Consider the following 8,531-nt stretch of genomic DNA (forward strand, 5'->3'; position numbering starts at 1 on the left):
TTTGATTGTCAAAGCCAACCTGAAAACTTTTCTCCTGCATCATTCTGGGAGACTCCAGAACAAAGAAACACAATGTCATTAACAAAGGAAGGAGGGATTTGAAAGCGCTCAGTGCTTTCACGCTTAAAACATATCCTTTTCTTCTTCCAGGTTTATAAACATGATTTTGGAGATGGAAATTTCTTACAAAGCAACACAGTCTCTTTGCCCTATTCCTGTAACAATAACACTAATTTAAATAACTCTAATCTTCAAATAGGCTACAGTATCTTGCAGATATTTTTGAGTTGTGTGATCACTCTCTCCTTGCCAGTTTCCCCTGTATGGCTCAGCTTTGCATGGGCTTTTAATTTTTTCCCATATTTCTTTATCACTGCAACCTTTTCTGATGGCAAGAAAAGACTGTGAAAATTGATTTCAATCATTTCCCTCACCACTCCCTTGCAAAGTAGAGGGTACAGGATGGGAAACAGCAGTTGTGGATAAGAGTGATGGGGCAGGAGTGAGAAGTTGTGGAAATATTGATTATTTGAGTTTTAATTTATTTCCTAAAGGGAGAAATCTTCAGCCTCCAAAATTGAGGAAGTTATTTAAAGTTGAGTCTTCAAATTGGTAGGAGGGAAAGAGGTAGCATTAATAGGCACAGATAAGTCTGTATATTTTAGATGTTGTTGCAAAAACATGTGCCCCCTTTTGCTGTCTTTTCCCCAGGACCTGGAGCATACAGTCCCTGAGTATAGAGCTTTCCTGGAGGTCCCCCCTTGCGTCACCAGCCCTGTCCCCTTCCCTTTACCTGTCCTTCCTCCCTCTTTTTTATTTTTTATTTTTGAGACGGAGTCTTGTTCTGTCGCCCAGGCTGGAGTGCAGTGGCGCCATCTTGGCTCACTGCAAGCTCCACCTCCTGGGTTCACGCCATTCTCCTGCCTTAGCCTCCTGAGTAGCTGGGACTACAGGCGCCCGCCACCGCGCCCAGCTAATTTTTTTGTATTTTTAGTAGAGCTGGGGGTTTCACCATGTTAGCCAGGATGGTCTCGATCTCCTGACCTCGTGATCTGCCCGCCTCGGCCTCCCAAAGTGTCCTTCCTCCCTCTTTGTGTTTCTCTCTTGCTTTCTGCTTTCTTTCCTTCTTTCATTGAATCACCTTTTTTTATGTCTAAGATTGTTGGGCATGTATTTCAGGTTTATAGGCCTCTTTTATTTTAAATAGTATTTAATTTAAAAATTCATAATAATAACAACAGTGTTAATATCAGCTGCCTTTTATTGACTGTGTTTCTAAGGGCTTTCTGTATATTTAATCACCACCACAGAACTACTGATCACTGCTCTTTCCTCCATTTGACAGATGAGGAAATGAAAGAGAGTTGAACAACTTATTTACGGTTTTTTTTTTTTTTTAATTTGTTTTTGAGCGAAGGTCTTGCTCTGTCACTCAGGCTGGAGTACAGTGGTATGATCATAGCTCACTGTAACTCCCACCTCCTGGGCTCAAGTGATTCTTCTGCTTCAGCCTCTCGAGTAGCTGGGATTGCAGGTGCCCGCCACCACACTCGGCTAATTTTTATATTTTTAGTAGAGACATGGTTCCACTATGTTGGCCAGGTTGGTCTTGAACTCCTGACCTCAGGTGATCCACCTGCCTTGGCCTCCCAAAGTGCTGGGATTACAGGTGTGAGCCACCATGCCTGGCCATTATTTATGTTATTTCTGTTGAAGAGGCAGTAATTGGAAGAGCTGAGATCTGAACACTTGCTTTTCTAGTTGGAAAGCCTGTTTTCTAGATGTTATTATGCTATCAACAGCCATCTCCTTCCTCCCCTTCCTCTACCCGCGCCATCTCCAAAATCCCTGGAACTCAAATCTTTGCCCTCGATGTGATTTCTACATGTGAAATCAAAGTTTCTGGCCAAAAAGCATGCTGTGTGATTGTATTCACCTTTGACCATCAAGGTGGAGCTGCACTTGTGGTGTTTGTGTTGTAAGGATGAACAGAACAAAAGAAGAGATACCTTGGTTAATTGGAGTGTCAGATTCTGGAAGGTTTCTTAGAGAAAAACAAGAGAGACATGAATTCATTTAATTTATTCCACAGATAGTTATTGTCATTGAGTCTGTAGCTTTCAGAAAAGAAAGGACTCCACTTGAAAAGAAAACCACTCAAACAGTCTTCCTCATTCCTACTTCCAGGTGCCCATTAAGGAAGTTTTGTTTCAAAATACTTTGATTTTAAAATGGAGTGTCAAGGGGCCTGGATCAACAGCTCTGACAGGAGCTCAGTCTTCCATTTATTCTCAGAAAAGGAATAAAACACATTAGGCTAAATAATTAAATCTCTGTCCCACCCTCACCTTCTCTCCCCTCTTTTCCTTTCTCCCTGCCCTGACCCTCCATCTGAATGTCTTTGTCCTAGCTATGCAGAGAGCATGAGAGAGACTTGGAAGCACATGGTCAAGTGTTCCGTTCAGCACAAGCTCTGCTTGGTTGGCAAAGTGCTTCTTTTCTCCTTGTCAATATTTCTGTAAGTGAAGAGAGAGGCACATGGGAAGAGAAACACACCTCTCCTGCTTCCTCCGTAACTGTTTTCTGTACCTATGGCAGTTGCTGTGATACTATCTAGGGTCTCCCCAGCATGCCACAGTCCTGTGTTTGAACCTCAAATCCCTGGAAATCTCACCCCCAGTACAGCAGGAGTTTGGCTTGATCAGTCCTGAAGTGTTTTGGAAGCAGAAGTCATGATGGCTGTTGGCAGTGGTTGATATATATGAAAGAGAATAAAGATGAAACCCATCAAGTTTAATTTTATTCTAGACTTTACATGGAATTCCACTACTGAATTCCAGAGGTTAGAAGGCCAGGGCTAGCTCCCATGCCTGCTGGCCTTTGTGGAAAGAATGTTAATTAGAATAGCAATGTGAAAATGACTGCTGTGTTATTTGCCTAGCTTTAGGTAGAACATAATTGATGATAATAAACAATATTTGAGTACCTTCTCTGTATTAGGTTTTACAAATATTATTTTCTTAAATCTTTGCAACAAATCTATGAGGTAGGTAGGTAATCTTTTACCCATTTTTATGTATAAAGAAACTGAGGGCTGGATGCGGTGGCTCATGCCTGTAATCCCAGCCCTTTTGGCAGGTGAGAATTCTACCATTGAACCACCAATTCAATCTCAGCAATTTGGGAGGCCGAGGTGGGTGGATCGCCGGAGGTCAAAAGTTCGAGACCAGCCTGGCCAACATGGTGAAACCCCATCTCTACTAAAAATACAAAAATTAGCTGGGCCTGGTGGCAGACACCTGTAATCCCAGCTACTTGGGAGGCTGAGGTGAGAGAATCACTTGAACCCAGGAGGTGGAGGTTGCAGTGAGCTGAGATCGCACCACCATTGCACTCCAGGCTGGGTGACAGAGTGAGACTCCATCAAAAAACAAACAAAAACAAAACAAAACAAAAAAACAAGAACAGAAAAAATCAAACTGAGGCTCAGAGTTTTTGGAATATTTCCCCAAAGACATTGAGCAAGGACTTGGACTCAGAAGCCCAGGAATGCTCTTTCAATTTGATGCACTGTATATATTATATGCATTGAAGTATTTTCTGTCTTTTAGGAAGGACTGTATCCTGTGGAAAGGAATATATGTGGGCAGAAGTAGGAAACAGCCAAGAGCTCAACATTATACTATTTAGTAGTCAGCCCTAGAATCCTAAGAGGAAACTAAAGTAAATAATGCTTTGCAAAAAGCCATTAAAAGTCTCTGAAAGAAAAATTCTTATGGTATTCACAGGTGAGAGTGACTTGGGAGATAGATATTTAAAAGTTACAAGGAGGAGAGATTCAGAATTTGTTAAGTGGACTAGAACAAAGAAGTGGGATGCACCTTCAATATCAGTAGCCAAGAGAAGGCTGGAAAGCATCCATTACAATAAAGTTTGGGTGTTTTCACATGGATTTGCTGCTAGAACACAAGTGTCACAAAAAACATGGCCTAAAAGCCAAAATGGGAAAAGAGAAGACTCCAACCAACATTGCCGTCATTGGACACTTAGGTTTAGGCAAGTCCACCGCTACTGGCCATCTGATCTACGGATGTGGTGGTATTGGCAAAAGAATAATCAAAAGATTTGAGGAGGAGGCTTCTGAGAGGGAAAGAGCTCCTTCAAATATGGCTGGGTCTTGGATAAACTAAAAGCTGAGCCTGAGCATGATGCCATCATTGATATCTCCCTGTGGAAATTTGAAACCAGCAAGTGCTATGTGACTATCATTGATGCCCCAGTACACAGAGACTTTATCAAAAACATGCTTACAGGCGCATCTCAGGCGGGCTGTGCTGTCCTGATTGTTGCTGCTGGCATTGGTGAATTTGAAACCGGCATCTCTAAGAATGGACAGATCCAGGAGCACGCCCTCCTGGCTTACACACTGGGTGTGAAACAGCAAATCCTTGGTGTTAGCAAAATAGATTCCACTGAGTCACTCTACAGTCAGAAGAGATAAAAGGAAATATTTAAGGAAATCAGTAGTTTCCTTAAGAAAATTGGCTACAGCCTTGACACAGTAGCATTTGTGTCCATTTCTGGTTGGAATGGTGACAGCATGCTGAAGTCAAGTGCTCACAGGTCTTGGTTCAAGGGATGGAAAGTCACCCATAAAGATGGCATTGCCAGTGGGACCACACTGCCTGAAGTTCTGGACTGCATCCTACCACCAACTTGTCCAACTGACAGGCCCTTGCATCTGCCACTCCAGGATGTCTACAGAATTGGTGGTACTGATACTATCTTTGTGGGCGGAGTGAAGCCTGGGTTTCTCAAACCCGGCACCATGGTCACCTTTGCTCCAGTCAACATTACAACTAAAGATGTGTTGAAATGTACCATGAAGCTTTGAGTGAAGCTCTTCGTGGAGACAATGTAAGCTTCGATGTCAAAAATGTGCCTGTCAAAGATGTTCATTGTGGCAACACTGCTGGTAACAGCAAAAATGACCCACCAATGGAAGAAGCTGGCTTCACTGCCCAGGTAACTGTCCTGAACCATCCAGGCCAAATCAGTGTTGGTTATGCCCCTGTAATGGATTAACACACAACTCACATTGCTTGCAAGTTTGTTGAACTGAAGGAAAAGATGGATCTCCATTTTGGTAAGAAGCTGGAAGATGACCCTAAATTCTTGAAGTCTGGTGATGCTGCCATTTTTGGTATAGTTCCTGGCAAGCCTATGTGTGTTGAGAGCTTCTCTCACAGTACTCCTCTGGGTTGTTTTATTGTTTGTGATATAAGATAGACAGTTGCTATGGACGTCATCAAAGCAGGGGACAAGAAGCCTACTGTAGCTGGCAAGGTCACCAAGACTGCCCAGAAAGCTCAGAAGGTTAAATGAATATTACCCCTAATACCTGCCATGCTAGTCTTCACCTTTTATGCCTGAGGTTGCATTTTTTTTGAACTTTTGCATTCAGACCTTGGCAATGACCTTGAGCAGTAGGATATAAATAACTCCCACATGCTTAGCGTTCCAATAATGGAACACTAGGCATAAATGGGTTTTAATCAGTGGTGGAAGAACAGTCTCAGAATTATTTATTTCAATTGCCGTTTAAGGTTAATAGTTAAATTCTAGTTAATGATAACGCTGCATCGTGAAAAAATCACAAGTAACGGAGAATGTTTTGTGGATTTGTGTATGTGTATGTGTGTGGCAGTTTTAAGTTATTAGTTTTTAAAATCTGTACGTTTTAATGGAAACAACTTGACCAAGAATCTATCACAGAATTTTGAGACCCATTAAAACAAAGCTTAATGAGGAGAAATAAAGTTTGGAAGATAAAGGAATATGAAGAACATTTCAAGAGCCTAAATTGCTTCTGTGGATCAATCCTGGAGTCACACAGTTGAGGACTGAATTTCTGACGGTGATACAAGGATGAGTAATGGCAAGATGGTTGGTTTTCTTAAAGTGTTAGGAATTCTCACCAGATATATTCCAACTTCTCTAAGTAACTTGTCATGGATTCAACTATCTGTCAATTTTTCCAAGGTATTCCTTTTAAAAAAATAGTAAGTTTAAAAATATTAGAGGCAATATTCATGGTATTGAGAAAAAGTCAAACAATGTAGATGGGCATAGGTGAAAAGTAAAAAGTCTCCTTTTTCATTCCCCCTTGTTCCTGGGCCCACCTCTCAGATGTAACCATCTTTAGTAGTTTTCTGTGTTCATGCCAGCATTGTTTCATGAGTATGTTAGCACATTATGTATGATTTTTTCCTTTTATCAGTTTCAGACCAATGAGTTGTTCTGCTAACATTCTCTAACCATGACAGATGTGGGATTTTTTTTTCATATTATAATGAAATTACTTTTCTAAACAGATTCTATGTATTTCAATGTATCACAGTTTTTATTCTTTTTGATGCTTAAATTGAATTTGCTTCTGAGTGCTATTCGTAAAGCTTCAATAATCTTTTATAGCTTTTTTACTTTCTAGTACAGCAAGGCTTTCTAGGCTTTCATGTACATTCTCTGCCCTCTGCTTAGAATAAACTATTTTTTGAAGAGCCCTGTTCCTTTCTTAGGAAATAGAATTTAGAAATTGCTATTAAGGCATTAGAAGTGGTGATTGATTATTATTATTTTTCTAGATTTTTTTTAATGGAAGGAATTAAAAACATATTTTTTAAAAAGAAAAATAAGTAACTACTATATTTCCAACTGAAATATAATGTTACAGAGTTTTACCCTTTTGAATATAGTATTTTATGATTTATTTTCACTTTTGTTAAAAGTCAATATAGTTAGGTTACATCCTAACTACACTGACATAATTATTACGTGATTAATCTGGCTGTGTGTGTGTTGTGCATGTGTGAATTTTACACACATAACAATATCACAATTATCTAAAGAATATTATTACTATCAATATGATAGTGGAAAAATTTAAGAATTTCTTTGCAGTTTATTATTCTTTACAATATATCACACTAGGCATATAGGCTCAAATTACTGTGCTTTAAAGTCATTTGAAATAATTATTCTTTGCATGGTACACAGTTTGTTTTGTTTCAGTTTTGCTTTTGATTTTAAGGGGCTTTCATTTTTGTTTATTTTTGCTTTAAACTTATGATAAATAGTCACAGGTTTCAAAGTCAGATCTTCAAAACAAAGTATATTCAGTATATTTTGTCCCTGTCTCCTCACCCTGTTCTTTCTCTTGTATATTCTTATAAGCTTTTGGTTTATGTTTCCATTTAAAATTTATGAACAGGCCGGGTGCAGTGGCTCACGCCTGTAATCCCAGCACTTTGGGAGGCCGAGGTGGGCAGATCACATGAGGTCGGGAGTTTAAAGTCTGTATGACTAGTCACTGGAAAGAAATTACTAATCAGGAGTTGTGAGGTTGAAATAAACTTTTCTAAACTATCCATAATGAAAATATAAATTTTGATCTACCAGGTTAAGTGAAAGAACTACTTTTTTTCTCTTTAGGAAGAACTTGATCTCTTTTTACAAAATCATTGTCATGTAAAAAAGACAAAGCATGTGTAACCAAAAATATGTAGGAAAAACTATTACAGGTATGTGTCAGTCTAAATCCTATGCATTTTTCTGGACTTTGTGATGTTTGATAACTTTGTCAGCTTTTTGAAATTTGTAACTTTTTAACTTCTTTTTTCATTTTAAATAAGTATTTTCACTTGTAACTTTATAGTCACAATTTTATGTTCTTTTTTTTAAGTACAGTCACCCAAACTGCATTGGTTTCAGGCCACTTATGGCTGTGCTATGTCTTTACTTGTTGGAGTGATAGATCCTGTGGCTTTCAATAATGGACTAGGCAATTACAGGCTGAGTTCTAGTGGGAAGTGCACTCTTCTCTTAGGAGGCTCTGCAAGTCATAGCAATGGGTTAGTATATGTAATTCTCTGCAGGAATACCCGTTTCCTGTAGAGGAGTTCACACCAGCGCATCTAGTAGTAAATACGTAAGCAAAATAATACAACCTGCATAGCTGCTGTCTTGTTTGCTCCTACATAGAAATTCCCTTGCCCTGTCCCAAAATATATTTCTCCAAAGTCCCATTCCATCTTGATGTTGGCTCAAAATAGTATTTTGTGATCATATTTTATCAGTTCCAGATGTGATTCTTGAGTGGGAAACGAATGAACAAAAGCACTAAATGGTAAACCAACAAAACCACCCCAAACTAGTACTATCACAAAAATATGATTAATATTTTTAAAATTAAAATAATTTCATTAAAAAATTTTTAATTTTAATTTTTGTAGATTCCCAAGGTATATGTGCAGTTTTGTGCCAGGTCTATTTCACAGACCCTGGCTGACTGACAGATGAAAGGAGTACTCAGACACAGGTATGCAGTGTAAGAGCAGCTAGGGGAGTGGTGGGTTCTCGTGGCCAAACTGCAGCAGCCCTGAGAAGCTGGAGCTTGCCTTTATTCAGTGTAGGCACAATGTCAAAAGCCTGGAGCAAACACAATCTGTGGGTAATTAACATTTATTGTTCCC

At 39.4% G+C, this 8,531-nt stretch overlaps 1 pseudogene; it reads left to right on the forward strand.

Annotated features, from left to right (window-relative positions):
- The first annotated feature begins 4,001 nt into the window (after positions 1-4,001).
- Positions 4,002-5,465, forward strand: LOC103229456 (elongation factor 1-alpha 1 pseudogene; annotated as a pseudogene).
- The last annotated feature ends 3,066 nt before the right edge of the window (positions 5,466-8,531 follow it).

Source organism: Chlorocebus sabaeus, chromosome 24, assembly GCF_047675955.1.
Source record: "Chlorocebus sabaeus isolate Y175 chromosome 24, mChlSab1.0.hap1, whole genome shotgun sequence".
Taxonomy (NCBI): domain Eukaryota; kingdom Metazoa; phylum Chordata; class Mammalia; order Primates; family Cercopithecidae; genus Chlorocebus; species Chlorocebus sabaeus.